The 14,139-nt window shown below is 39.2% G+C and overlaps 1 protein-coding gene across 4 annotated transcripts in view; it reads right to left on the reverse strand.

Moving 5' to 3' along the window:
• PCSK2 (proprotein convertase subtilisin/kexin type 2) overlaps nucleotides 1-14,139 on the reverse strand; it is a 111,959-nt gene that overhangs the window by 31,676 nt on the left and 66,144 nt on the right. The window lies entirely within an intron of this gene.

Here is a 14,139-nt window from a genome sequence, read left to right on the forward strand (position 1 = left end):
CCCTACAGTGCTGTGCCATTTCCTATTTTCCACACCAGCAAGCCTAGGGAACAATGCTTTCTGGCATGCAAAGCCTCCTGTAGACCAGTGTGGTCAATTGTGAGGTGGTGTGAGAGATCAGGTTACTACTGGGCATCAACATCAACACTGACAAAAGTATTCTGGTATTAAACTATTTGGTGTGGCAAAGCAAAGGTTAAATCCCATTTTCCAAATGGTGGTGGAAGTGACAAGACACCTGGGTCTTCCACAAAAGAAGTATTTTTGAAAACCTTCTTTGTGATACCACAACAGTAAGATTTCTACAAGCATTTCAATGCCTAAGAATGTAAATTTCTCAAAATTCAACTGTGAAAACTGCATTAATGGCCAGCACATATACCCGAAAATCTCTTTGCATATTTTCTCATTCCTTTAGTTGTCTGAACAGCATCACAAATGTGGCTTTCAGGCACTTCTCAAAATGTCATCCCATGTCTCTGCTTTCTGTATAAATCTAATCTATTCGTGACTTGTCCTATCAGCAGTTAAGGAGACTCAGCAACTTTTTGATCAGAAGCAAATAGAAAGTTTCAGAAAGTCAAGTGCCATCTCCTTTTTTCTCTCTTAATGAAAAAATAAAGGGTGTCTGAAAATTAGGCTTTTAAAAATATTTAGCAGTTTCCTCTCAAGTGTATGTTCATTGAGTTTATGTTTTAATAATCATCATACTCAAGGAACTGAATTATGTTAATTCTCAATTAATGTGTACTTGTATTCCTTTTAAGATTTGGCTGAGCATGCTATTGAAGATAATTTGAGATTTGTGCATGAATAGCTTTGCTCCTAAAAACATTCCCTTTCATCTGAATCTCAGTTCCTGAGATACAGGAATAGACAGTCCATTGGTAGCACCCAAGTTTTGGATTCAAACCCTTAAATTCCCAAAAACTTGTTCCAGGATGAAATGAGAATAACATTGCCCTTGATACTTAGAGGGCAAAACTAAGTGTCTTTCAAGTTATTGTACAGTGGGGTTTTTTGGGTGGTCACTTCAAAGCCTGGTTGCTTATATACAGCACAGACAGTAAATATTTTGCAGCATTTAAATGGAGCAGAGATTTTCAGAGTGGCTCTCAAATGACTTAATGCTGTCTTCTAGCTCAGAGATTAATTTCTTCTTGAGATCCTTACAGATCTCTCCATATCTCCACACTAAGGCCCTGATTTTCAGTCCGAAGATGCCTTCCAGTCATGTCAGCTATAGCTACAAATTCTCAGTGCTTCTAAGTCTTTGTGCCCAGGTGTCTGGGTAATTTGCTTCTTTTAATTACCCCAACTGCTTATACAGCACTTTGAATGGCAGAGGTTTGCATGAGCTAAGCGTAAACAGAACATCACTTTTCAGCCAGGGAAAAAAGGGGAATTTGACATTTGTCTGTAATTCATGAGTAGTACTGAGAAGGTGGACAAGCAGTTATTTTTTACTACTTCTCATAATTTAAGAAATTTAAATTACTGAGGGGGAGACTTAAAAGCAGCAGAAAACAAGTACTTTTCCACAGAACATTTAATGAGTTACAAAATTCACTGTCATAGATACCACACAGGCATACTGCCAACTTCATATTCACTCAGAACTTCTGCTTCCACTCTAAAAATATTGTACAAATGAAGATTTAAACTCAGTCATGTGTCAACTGTGTTTTATTTTCCCATTTAGTAGAAATGCAGTCCCACTTACATACCCTAAGCTCAAAGGGGGTCTGGTAAGGCTGACTTTTCAGGACATCATCAAATATGCAAGCACCTTGTATCAACCACTTTCGACTCTAGAATTCCCCTGTGCATAAATTAAGGCTGAAAAGCCCTTCTAGCTGTGCTGCTGTACCACTTGTGTTCATAGCAGTAACAGACAAAGGGATTCCAGCCTGAATGATTCAGACACCCTACAGCAAACTGCAGCCCTACTGCAGACCCCAGGTAAGGCAGCTTATGGAAAGATACCTTTAGGCAGGCTATAAACCAAGTTGTTTAGCCAGATCATTTAGCTCTCATTTGCTTCATTTTGGATCACAGCACTCATAGGAAAAAGATAACTAATGGAGGGGGAACCCTCGACAAAGGGCAAAATTAAGAAGTCTTGGAAAGAAAACAACTGCTAACTGAGCAATTTATCTTTATTAGGGTCTTTGAGAAAAGACTGTGAGTTTCAGCATTGTGAAGGAATATTTCACACACTATGGAAGCAGTGAAATTGATAATGAAACAGCAGAGAGAAGTACAAATGGACTGCTTCAAGTTCCTAATTTAAAGATTAAATCCAAAAATATCTAAGCCTCAGCTTTTGTTAATTTTTTTTAAGCTAAACTAAGAAATTAAACAATTTTAGAATTGTACCACAAAGGGAACTGCTTGAGTGGACAGCTTAAATATTTCATTTTGTGTTTTGTGAAGTGAATATTAAAATCTGTGTTTTGCCATTTTCCTCCATAGGCTGGAATCCCCAGTAGGCAGCAAGAGGGAGTTTATTGCTAACATGGAAAATTAATTAGCATAGGAACCTGTGAGGTTGCAATCAAAACCAGTGCAGATGAGGATCCACAATAGCATGCTGAAATGGGAACACTTTGCTTTTCTACTCTGATGATTCAGTGCCCTGTTTTCTTGCCAAACTAGTCTAGTGGCAGTTCCTTCTCTTAGACTTGAAGTGTTTAACACTTGATTTTCAATATCTAAGGTAGTTGCCTGGTTTTCAACCTCGGCAAGAACTTGAGCCTCCAACCTCAAGCACTGGTCTGGCCTTAGATCAGTCATTGGCACTGGGTGTTACAATGAGGTGAAACTAATCCCTCATGTTCAGTCAAAATCAGTTCATTGCTGCAGAGTGATTTGATGTCTATCAGTCATTATCTATACACAACTACATATAAATAATATCTATTATATAATAAAAATGCTACTACAGAGAGGAATGGTATTGCTCTTTAAGGAATATCTCTATTTTTGCTTTCTAGCCTCTACACCAAACAAAATACTAACAGAAGAGTATCAGATCCGAGGATGAGACCCTTTCAATAATTTATTAAGTAATGGCTTGTATACATGACACAAATAGATTACTTTTGCCTCTGTATAAAGTTCTGCTTTCCTTAAAAATAACCTTAGACTAAAATTTCCCAAAGAATTGTCTTCTACCTTTTAAAACACATACAGTAAAATCATCTGTGCAAAAAATTCATTATGCAAAATATGACACTAACAATAAATCAGTTGTCCCATGAGTTGTTCAGCACTGTAATAAAATTATGTACCTTGAATAATACAGTAAGCCCATAAATTTTTGTCTGACTTGAAAAACTTCTGCAGTGTAATTCACATACACTTTCCTTTTTCCCAGTAAGTCAAGAAATATGCCTATGCTCACATGCTAGTGCAGGAGACAAAGCCACATCCCACTGGTCACAGGCTGATTCTATTAATGACATTAAAGTCCTGTACTAGATCTGAGGCAGCAAGATACCTTTTTTTTTTTGTTTGATTTCTTTACTGATCCAAAGAGAAAGCAAAGCCATGAACTCAAATTACAACATAAAACATCTCAGGGAAACTGTACTAAAATAAGTCTGAAGATCATGTGGTGGCAAAATGAAATTCAGTTTTGTACACACAGGCTTAAATAAATGGAACATTCTCACCAAAAGGTGAAAGAGGAGACAACATGTTTAACCTAGGAGAGATGCGGCAAGGCTTAAAGATCATTAACAAAAAGCCAGATACACTGCTGCTAAGTAGGCCATTGTACAATAAGCCCTCTCCTCTCTGCCATGGGAAGCACACTTTTATTTTGGTTTGGTTTGTGGGGGTTTGAAAATGGAAATGAAAAAAGCCCTGTAACTTTTTAAATGCCTCTGCCTCTATAGGAACTAATGTACATGTCCTATATTTCTATCCAGCAAATTCAGTGCTGGTTTGAAGACCATGTAAACACCAAGAATATATCCACAAAGTAATGGGTTTTGTTCAAAGATATTAACCCTAAAAAGCAAATTCACAACTGGTGACATTTGCTATGTCTCCCCAGAAACTGTATCCTCTTACCCACTTCTTATAGGTACATCACGAAAGTAAAAATACTGAGCCAGACAACACAAGCCAGATCTTGAATAATAAGACAGCAGCACACTTCTCTGCTGTTCTTTTCAAAACAGCCACAGAATAATAAATCAGAACGTTATTTGAAATTGATGGAGTTGTGTCCTGGGTCCAGAATAGTACCTGAGGTGCCTGTAAGCCCTCCTGGTATTCCAGTTCCAGGTATTCAGTACAGGCTCTACTTGGCCACAGCATGAGCAAGTAAAGAGCTCACCACAACAGTGATTTCATTTTGTAGTTATTACCGAAAAAACCTTCAATTTCCTCAACAATCACCAAGCATCTGGGTTAGGCCAAAGGAAAAACTAGTGGAATTATAGTCAAAAGAAGATAAACTGACTGCAAACAACAAGTTTCAACTGCTTCATTTACAACATTTAAAATTGTTGAGCTTATAAAATATAAGAATTCTAATAATCCAGCTTCAGAGTTTATAGGAAGACAAATTGGCTGTCTCCCACTTCTTATCTAACAATTTAATTTGCAAAGCTGAAAGTTTTCCAGTTCTTAGGTTTAAAAGCAAACAAACAAAAAGGCAGTTGAAAAAAACATGGAGTCTCACTTTAACATTTGCATTTATCTTCATTAAGGTAGCATTATTTTTAAAGTTACAGTTATGAAGACAAATAGCTTTGCTGAGGTCATATCACATTGTATTCTTTTTCTATATTAAACAGATTTCTTTGTCACGTAACTGATGATCCTCTCTACAAATCACTTGGCACTACAATGTCACACAACCACTTATTTTACTTTTACCACAGTAATGGCCTTCCTATTTCCCCTGCAGACAAAATGAGAAAACCAGCATTAGTTCCACTGCTGGCTGACACTCCCCAGCATGTGAGCATCTTTAAAAAAAGGGGTGGAGTAAACACACTTTTTATTTCACACAGGGTAAAGCACACAGGCAGTACAGCAGTGCTACAGATCTACCACCCAGGAAGATCTAAGCACAGCTCTTTCCCAGCTCTGAAGAACCGGAAGGAAATCAGAAATTAATTCTCAGGTACCAAGATTGTCAGGTGTTTTCCCAATGAACAAAATGAAAGTCCAAATGTATCCAGCTAATTGCCATCTAACCCTGTGGGTGTTTGCTAATGCTTAGCTCATACGTCTATAGTCAAACAGGACCAAAAAAATGGGAATCACAAAGATTCAGAGAAAATGTTATGTTGGGCAGAATTTTTAGGAGGTAGAGAATTTTTGCAATCAATTTTTAAAAATGAAACCAGCTTATTGAAATACCCTCCATTATTTTCCCCTGCATCTTTACCTGACATAGGAAAAAAAAAAAGAAATTGAGGCAGACATCATGAGACTTTACTAAAAAGAAGCAGCCAAATTAATTTCTGTTTATAATAAAAACACTGCTTCATTATTCTCCTCTTGGCATTCTTAGCCTGCTCCACAATTTTTAGTTTTAGCATTCCATTTTATTAAAAACCTGGCCCACATTCCTCTTCCAATGAATAGTTTTCCTCTTCAGATACTTTGATTATGCATTAGTTTGACCTACTGAAGTTGAAAAACTAATAGAGGTATAAAGCTGGCAGCAGAGAAATGAGGTCCAAGTCCATTATTCTTAGTTATGTCCCTGTAAAAAATAGCTGACAAGCCCATCGCTACATAAAATATGTGCTTGCTGGGCACTGAGCTGCAGTAAAGGTTGTGTTTGCAATGTTTTGATGGCAGCCAGCACTTAGAACCTCTTGGAAGGATAAGCAGGAAGGGACCGGGAGCTTAACCATCTTGCTCCTGCCCATGAGCCCAACATCTAGCAAAATCTGGCATGGATTCTTCTCATCAAACATAGCAAGATCCAGATCACACCCAGCATCAAGGTCTCTTAAGCGGCATGTGGGGGATTAGGGAGATTTATTTTTTTTTCATCACTGTAAGAAAACCCATAGCTCACAGGCTGCAATACAAACTCAGCAATCCTCCAAGTCAAGCTATTTAGCATGACATGGTCTGGCAAGAAGTGGTTCACTTATGCTGGGAGAGCCAACCTTTCCCTATTGCAGCGTGTGATCAGTAGGCACTGGCAGCCGCATTGCAGAGTCCAAAAAAGCTGACAATTATCAGCAATGCTCACAGCAAAATGCAGCATTACTGGACTTGTGGTTGCAATGGCACTCAGAAAACAAATATGGCAGGTTGTTAAAGATGACCACTTATAGAAGCTACCAACCTATTGTTACAGAATGGCCAAACTGGACCTTTGCAAAGAGGGAAATCAAAGTGGCTTAGGTGGTTTGGGGGGTGACCTACAACAGAGAGACCTGGTCCATGTGGGTTATGGAGAGGGGAGGACAGGGAAAGCTAGTCTGGTGATGCAGAGGAACTGAAAGTGAAAGCAGACAAGACAGAAAACTAGTTGGTTATTTTCCTTCTCATGAAAGGCTTCTCAGCTGACAAGAGAACTGTTAACAACCACACAGCTGGTGTTTCACCTAAATTGCATGAATATGTGTCCTAGGGTGACTTTATGATGCTTGTATCCCCATTCGTGTGCTCCGTTTATGCTGGATATTATGTTCTGTGCCTTCAAGACTGGCTCTGGAGAGTGAAAGTTTTGCTTGGTTTCTTATCAGCCTGCTCCCCCACGGCTGGCGGGACACAGAAACAGGGCAGTACATGGTTCTGCTTTTGCTTTTTGCTTTGCTTTTCACTTTGCTCTTGCTTCTGCTTCGCTCCTGCTTTGCTCTTGCTTTTCGCTTCTGCTCATTAGTTAGTTTAGCTAAGCAGTCCAAATTTTCCCTGGACTGTTTTTCTTTCCCTTTCTTGGAACCACTCGAGCCTGCTCTGGACTGGGACCTGGGGAACACCGGGAGTTTGCACCTTGTGGCCTGCAGCAGCTACCCCAGCACCGGAGGGACTGATAACAGAGCGACCACCCCCAAGAGAGACTTTCTGAATTTGTCATCTTTTTCAGAGTAGTGAAAAAGCTTTGTCATCTGATATTGTTCATTTTGTGTGCTGGGGGGTGCTGCGCCTGGTAAGTAAACAGGTTCTTTCCACTTCTCTCCAAGGAATCTTTCCCGAGGGGCCTGTGAGTTTGCTTTCTGGAGGGGCCCCCTTTTGGAGGTTTCCTCCCAAATTTGCCCTAAATCAGGACAATATGGAAGATAAATGAAGGCATAAAAGTGACATTGTAGATGAAGCAAAAGGAGATGAAAATTTCAAAGAGACTCAAAAAACATAATGCAAACTATTACCTGCATTTCTTCTGTCACAAAAAGCAAACACAGCTTGATGTACAATCCTTAGAGTTAAAAGGTCTTGAAGACCTGTTGTGTGTTATTTCAGTTTTAAGCTGACCTCATTAGTACCCCAGGGAAGAATTATAATGTGACTTAATTCCTGTCAAGACATACTGGGCTCTCAGGAATTTTAATGCACCAATTTAGATTTTCTGGCATTAATTAAAGTTTGCATTGCTCGTTCCATGTGAAACCACCTAAATCCAAACTTACAGAGCGAAAAGGTGGAATCTTCAGAATGTGCTCATGTAAATCCACACATACTAAGTTTTTCAAGTATTTAAGATTCTAAATAGTACATGATCATTCCAGGTTCTTCTGTTAAAGATTAGTATATTTGGTCATAGCTAATGTATTCACAGCAATTTACTGGATGTTAAAATTTTAAAAGTGTCCTAGACATCATTAGATGACTGACAGAAAGATCCTCAACTACATCTGTCAGACACAGTATCATGGTTGACTAATCCTGAAAATGAGTTAAGTGCCACTGAATTAAAGTGATTTCATTTCTCACAGGAAGGAATTCTAAAAATCATCTGATAGCACTGAAATGATTAAGTCCTTGAACACAGCACAGTCTTCATCCTCACCTTTGTACATATTTAAAGATTCACCTCATTTAACAAAAATCAGAAAATTATTTGCCTGAAAAACATTTCCAACCCTTCCCAATCTGCATCAATGTTTACAAGTAAGGACAGCACAGGGAACGTGTGACTGAGGTATCCACTACCATATACATTTAAGTTTCACCAAAAAACCAGCTATACAGTACTGGAAGTAGACAAAGTTTCATCAAACACAAGCTCCCATTCCACAGGAAAACATGCTATCCCAGGCAGTCATGTTTCCACAGCCCTTGGTATCATTATTTGCTCTGCTGAAGTCTATGCCTCTCACTGTTATGCTTAAAAAATAAAGGCAATGCACAGTAGAACAAACTGCTGTTTACATCATCTGTCAAATTGCTGATTTTAACACAAAAACTACCATTGACTTCAATGTGGCCAGCATTTTATAAGACACTGTGCACTGCTATTCTGTTCCCTGGTAAGAGATGTTCATTATGTATATTGCTTCTATTGGGAAAGAAACAGAAATTGTGAACATTATACTTAAATCAAAGCAATCTGAAATAAGGCAGGGGTTTACATAGCTGCCAAGAAATAAAATATTAACATGAAGAACATAAATGCATATAAATAAAATCAAACAATGCAAAGCAAATAACCATGCCAAGATGAAGTGCCTGTAGCCATGATATTTTCTGAAAAATTCTTTCCTTAGGATTTTTTTTCCTGAGAAGCTGAGAGGCCTCAGGAACAAAATGTAAACAATGATTATCTGCTGCTGTGGAATGCAACAGGTGGATCTGTGATTGGTCTCATGTGGTTGTTTCTATTTAATGTCCAATCACAATCCAGCTGTCCAGACTGTCTTGGTCAGTCACAAGCCTTTGTTATCATTCTTCTTTTTCTATTCTTAGCTAGCCTTCTGATGAAATCCTTTCTTCTATTCTTTTAGTATAGTTTTAATATAAGATATATAATAAAATAATAAATCAAGCCTTCGGAAATATGGAGTCAACATTCTCATGTCTTCCCTCATCCTAAGACCCCCATGAAGACCACCACAAGTGCCAGGATGGAAAAGACTGAATTCATTTCAAATTAACTGAATTAAGTTACAGGTACAGTGAAGGAGAGGTGTTTAAAGTATTGGTGAATATCTGTAGCTTTATTTACTGTATCTAGGTCATTTTGATTACAAAAAAAGGGCACTACTTGTAAATTCCAGGTCTCCTACACTCTTTTACTTTGCAAGACTGGCTTATCCAGATGGTGTTGGGGAAGATGAAACAGGAAAGCCTTATAAATATGATTGCCTGGCAAAAGATTTTGAGAATATAGAAACTATAAGCAAGACTGAAATGAAAGCAAGCTTTGAAATACCTTAGTTACTGAACAACTGGAAAACAATGGTGTGGCCGGCTGAAAGTAATCCCCTTTTGATGAAACAATACCCTCTGCCTGCAGACAGGTCCAAGGGTCAGAGCAGACCCTAGTAGCTTAGCAGAAGGGGTCCAAAGAGTAGTTCTTAGTGTTTAAAATGTAACACAGTATGATAATGTAGTGATTCTTATAGGCTGTATGTAAATGCTATAGGATTTGTATATTGTACTAGATTGGTTAGTGAGAATTAGAATATTCAACATAGAAGAAGATTTATTGTATTGTAACGGGAACCTCTCTCTCTTACCCTTTTGCTGTTTTACACTTTTGCTCTTTTGCCCTTTTACGCTCTTACCCCCTCATCCTCTCTACCCCTCTCTTCTCTCGGGCTTACTCCGAGCTGCAGCTGGAAGCTCCCAGCAGGGCCCTGCACCCACGCCCTTTGCAATAAACCACAAATTCCACGACCTGGCTTCAGAGATCTCTCATCTCCATCCATCCCGACCGTCCTACCCCCAACACTCCTAGAAGAGGAACTTGGCCAAAGCTCTCCTTTTAAAAGTTGAAAGTCCAGTAGTTAAAAGTGGGGTTGTGACTTTCCTTGTCAAAATCACCACTGGGCCCAAAAAACTCTCCCTAAACCCCATGAAATTTTGATGAAGCTTTGTGAGGGAACAGTGCTCCACACGCACCATCTAATTCAGACTTCCCTGGTGATACCTTGGTAACCAAAAATAACTACAGCATGAATTTTAATTAAGTTGCATCTAAATGTTGGTGGATATTCAGGGATTTCCACACCGGTTAGAGTCTTAAAAAATATCAGCAGCTAAATAAGTATTCTTTGAGAAACAGAAAATTAAGGCTTTCAAACGGAAAAATCTTTAAAAATTGTTTGGGCCATTTTCAATGCAAAATGTATTACTTTCATTTTGGGGAAAGGAAATCTCTTTTTTTCAATTTGTTGAACTTGATTTTAAAATTATGTGGTGTTCACTGCCTCCAGGGACCATGTGTCTGACCCTCTTCTCCCAAGTGCACCAAGCACCAGAGTGGGATTTGATTGCTGCTCTTAATTCAGCACATTCTGGATGTCAAATATTTAAAATTAGGTTGAACTGATACAAAATAAAAATATTTCACTTTCAGTTTCCCATGGACACTTTAATGTTATAAAAAGGCTTACTTGGAGAAACCCTAGAGAGAGACACAAGCCAATTCCAAAAACATCGGCTAGAACTGATGCAGAAATGTCATCTGCTCTTTCATCCTTGTGCATTTCTCATTTCAACAATCTTCATTTACTTTCCCTAGATGATGCTTTAAGTGAAAATTAATACTAGTGCTTTATGATTAAAGCAATTAGCCACCTTACACTTCCTCAGTGTGCAACTGATTAAGTGCATTGGTTATAGAGAAAAGTAAACGCTGCAGACAATGAGTGCTTGTTGGCTTGCACAGTATGTATCTTTGGCACCATCTCACATTGCTTGCACACCAGGCATGTATTTAACTTGAAAATTATCCCTTTCAGGTGGTTCTAATATAGAATAGAGCTGGAAACTTCTTGCTGCATACATTGATCAGAAAATAATAAAGGTCAAATGCAACTACAATATGTGAGTACCTTTTGATTCTAAAGGAACAGTGTTTTGAGGCTATTTTATAGCCAGCATAAATCAGTGCATCCCCCTGGAGAGACCAATATCAGTGGCACAGTGCCAACTCCAGCTGCATGGATGCTACTAATCACTAAGCCCCATGTCTTGTCAAGCATTCAGGGTCATAGATCTCTAAAAATGGGCTTCAGCAAAGCCATTCACATAACAACTTTCAGTAGATGAAATCCAGCTTTCAGCTGTAAATACAGCTCTGTGACACAAATCATCTCCCCTTAGGGCAATCACACCTCCCTCACAAGTCACAGCCTCTTTTGCAGAAAAAGCCTCTTTCTGTGCCCTCTGGCCATATGAAATAATCCAGAGGAGAAACAGTCTTTATGATAAAGCCCCGATCTTGGTCTTATCAACCAAACAATGCAAGGTGGTCTGGAAACTCAGTCCCTCTCAGAGACAGAGTGCCCGAATACCCAGTCAGCTCACAGCCGCCGCAGGCTACCCTTAGCAAGCTCAGTGATTGTCAGCACTTTTGTGATTATCAGCTCTCTTAGGACTTCAACTCTTTGCTTGCTCGCTAGGGCACCTTGGCTGAGGCAGAAGCAGACACGAGAGAGGAGAAGAAGTCCTGGTGGCTCCACAGCGATGATTTACTGGGGAGGCTGTGAAGGGTTCCAGCGATAGCTCTTCTTCTGTCGAATGGGCTAAAACAGCCCCTTTTTATAGGGTATAGGGGGATCCAAACTTGTCCAATAGTAGGGGTCAGGGAGAAGTGGCCTATGAGGTTACATAGATAAGCTATGGGGTGGGGGATCGAAGACAGGAGCTTATTTTGCTGTCTCATCATGATTCAGCAGTTCCTACTGTTACGTCTCAATCCTCCATGGAGATCTCACCAGCTCCACGGGGTCTGCTACAAGCCTTTGCATTCTTTCTGCTGTTCCATCTTTTTGATTAAGTGGAAAGCTAGAGATTACGATTACAGAAACTTTTTACCTTTCATTAAATAGGAAGACACTGACATCTCCTTTACACAGGCTTCTCTCCCCCATTGGCAGTGCTCATGTTAAGCAGCAGTAAGGTACAGAACAGAGGAACTGTCCAGTCATCTTATTTAGACTTCAATATACGAGTACCAGTGACATGTTCCTTTAATAGCAGTTACTGTTGGGAGCAGGCAAGGACTGTTTGTAGAAGCCTATTATGTTTTCCAAGATTTGAAGCATTTTCTGTATGTGACTAATTCAGGACACCCCTCCAGGTACACTGAGAACCTTATATGCCTGGCTGATATGATCAGAGAGGGCATCATCTCTTTTTTAGCCTTTATTATGTTCTGAGGAAAAAAACCAAAACAGATTGCACAGAGCATAGAAATGAGCCCAGAAGCTGATCCTGCACAGAATAACAGAAAAAAAAATAGCTACGTCTGAAAGGGAATTTAATTATTTTCCCAGTAACTTCTAATTTTTTTCCAGTGAAACTTTATTGTCATGCATGTCCTGAGTAATCATATTCTAAATTCTAAAATAAGCCCTGAGCTGCCAGACGCCACCTGAGCAGCATAAACAGCCCAATAAAAGGCTACCAGTTTTGACTGCTAAGGCATCAGTCAGCCTCGCATTTTAACACTTGATCCATCCTTCCATCCTGGCAAAAGAGAGGCTTCATTCTCAGCAATTTCTTGAAGCAGATTGTGGCAGAAATTTCATTAACAGCCTTCATCCATCAGTGTTCTAACTGAATTTTCAGTGCTAGCAGAAGGATGTATTGTGAATTTATCCCAGGATTTGGTTGATATTTTTAGGTTTTATGCTAGTGTTTATTTTAGAAAATGTATTAGCAAGACCCGAACTCCAAGGCAACACCAAAAAACCCAAAAGAAATCAACCAAGCCCAAATCTAATTAGTGATGTGCTGAAACAAGTTATTATATTATTTTTTTTATAATAAATGCTTTTTTAACATTACAATTAAAAATAGATGCTAGCAATTACAGTCAGCACATAGAGTTTTCCCATAAAATACCTTTCATATATCAGAAGTAAATGTTTATTGAAATAAAGTGTCTAGTGCATGTGCTGCATAGCCCTTTGAAATGCAGTAGGAAATGCAGTCTGTCTCAGAGTCTTTTGAAAATCATGCCACGGGAATCAGATTTCATAAAGCTGCCAGATATCATTCCATGACACTAGGCCAGTAGGAACCTGACTCTCCTATGGTTTGTGTTTACAATTCCTGAGGATTCCCTGGGTTCATATTAAGTGCAGAGACACTGGGAGCTTTTCAATCTCTTCAGAGTGTTTCCAACAAATTTTGCCCTGAAAAGGGACAACATTTTTCTCCCCACCAGTTATATGTGGACTCTACTGGACTCAGGAAAAAAATCAGCTGGGATTTGGGGGTGGGGGAGTGGTGGGTCACCAAGGCCAAAGCAGTGTGGATCAATAAATGTCAGTGGAGCTTTGTCAGCTCTACAAAAATCCCACAACTATGCCCTAGAGATTTTTACTGGAGATACTGATGGTTTGTACTGGTAAATCATTGCACTCAGGCTCATGGCTACCAGAACAGTTTGCTGGTCCTTTTTGTGGTGTGCAGGGAGGCCAAATCATACTCAGAAATTCATGGTAATGAAAGAAAAACATGGTAATGAAGGAAAGACTTTCTAAAAGTAAGAAGATCCTTTGTGCTGTTGCTATGCTTTGTTGTACATATTGCAGTGCAAAATTTATTGCCTGTATTATTTCTTATTCGTTTTGTGGCTGTAAAGATTATTCAATGGTGTTTTTGTTCCTCTAGCAAACAATGGCAAATGCAGCTCAGAACAGAAGTGGAACATTTCCCTGCTTCACTGCTTATGTGATAATTATTCCAAAAATATGCTCCCACTCTCAGCAAGGCAAGGGGAGCTGTTACGGTATTGGCCGGAGACAAGTTATCAAAAGTGATGAGAGAAAGACTGCTTTCTGTTTGGAGATGCTGACAAAGCGGGAAGAGAAGATAGGTAAGGCAATCTGCTGTTCACATCTAAATGAGAAATGATAGATGACGGAAAACTTTGACTAACCCTGAGGTAAATCCAAAAAGTCTTCCCTCATTCCTTACATATGGCCTTTCCTGTGTACAGTTTGAGTGAAAGCTGGCAAGGACCTTAGAAGATAAGGC

Source organism: Agelaius tricolor, unplaced genomic scaffold, assembly GCF_023055355.1.
Source record: "Agelaius tricolor isolate 1412-34295 unplaced genomic scaffold, bAgeTri1.0.p SCAF_1, whole genome shotgun sequence".
NCBI lineage: Eukaryota > Metazoa > Chordata > Aves > Passeriformes > Icteridae > Agelaius > Agelaius tricolor.